Source organism: Bison bison, unplaced genomic scaffold (genome assembly GCF_000754665.1).
Source record: "Bison bison bison isolate TAMUID 2011002044 unplaced genomic scaffold, Bison_UMD1.0 scf7180017845696, whole genome shotgun sequence".
Lineage (NCBI taxonomy): Eukaryota > Metazoa > Chordata > Mammalia > Artiodactyla > Bovidae > Bison > Bison bison.
In genome coordinates this window covers 4,841-5,472 of record NW_011476269.1, presented here as the reverse complement: position 1 = coordinate 5,472, position 632 = coordinate 4,841, and the positions used below count along the sequence as shown (strand labels likewise).

Genomic DNA, 632 nt, shown 5'->3' with positions numbered 1-632 from the left:
CAAATTCTTTTAGGGAGTTTGGCTACAGAAACACCCATACAGGTGCACAAAGCTATATTTACTGAAACAGCCAGTATTATGGGAAAATATTGTATATACTCCAACTGCTTATCAGTGTAGGATTAGGTGAAAAATGATGGAGTAATTCTACACTAGAATTCTCTTTTAACAGAACAGACTCAACTGTATGCGTGTGCATGGAAAGACCTCTAAGATGCTGAGGAAAGAAAGTAAGCTGAAAAGTAGTATGTGTAGAATGATCTCATCTCTGTAAACATATAATGTGTATACATACACACATATATAATATATATACATAGATAATGAGTGTTAGTATCAGCGTAGAAAAAATTTTCATAATTGACACTGACTTGTTCATGGAGGTTATGTCTCCAACGATGCACATTTCTATCTTATTTGAATTTTGCAATCATCTTCTATAGGCAGAAAAAAACCCTGCAAATATTTTAAAAGGGAATCTCTACTTCTAAGTCATTGAACTCACTCAGCTTCGTTTTTTTCTGGCATTGTAGAGTGTATAATGTTATATTCCAGGAAATGTAGGGTAAAAACCACACAGCAGGGCTTCCCTGGTGGCTCAGTGGTAAAGAATCCGCCTGTCAATGCTGGAG

General features: G+C 35.8%; 1 protein-coding gene across 1 annotated transcript in view; it reads right to left on the bottom strand.

Annotated features, from left to right (window-relative positions):
- Positions 1 to 632, bottom strand: part of LOC104986240 (cytoplasmic tyrosine-protein kinase BMX) — a gene marked incomplete at its 5' end in the record, with an annotated part of 17,502 nt that overhangs the window by 13,355 nt on the left and 3,515 nt on the right. The gene's annotated exons all lie outside the window — the stretch shown is intronic.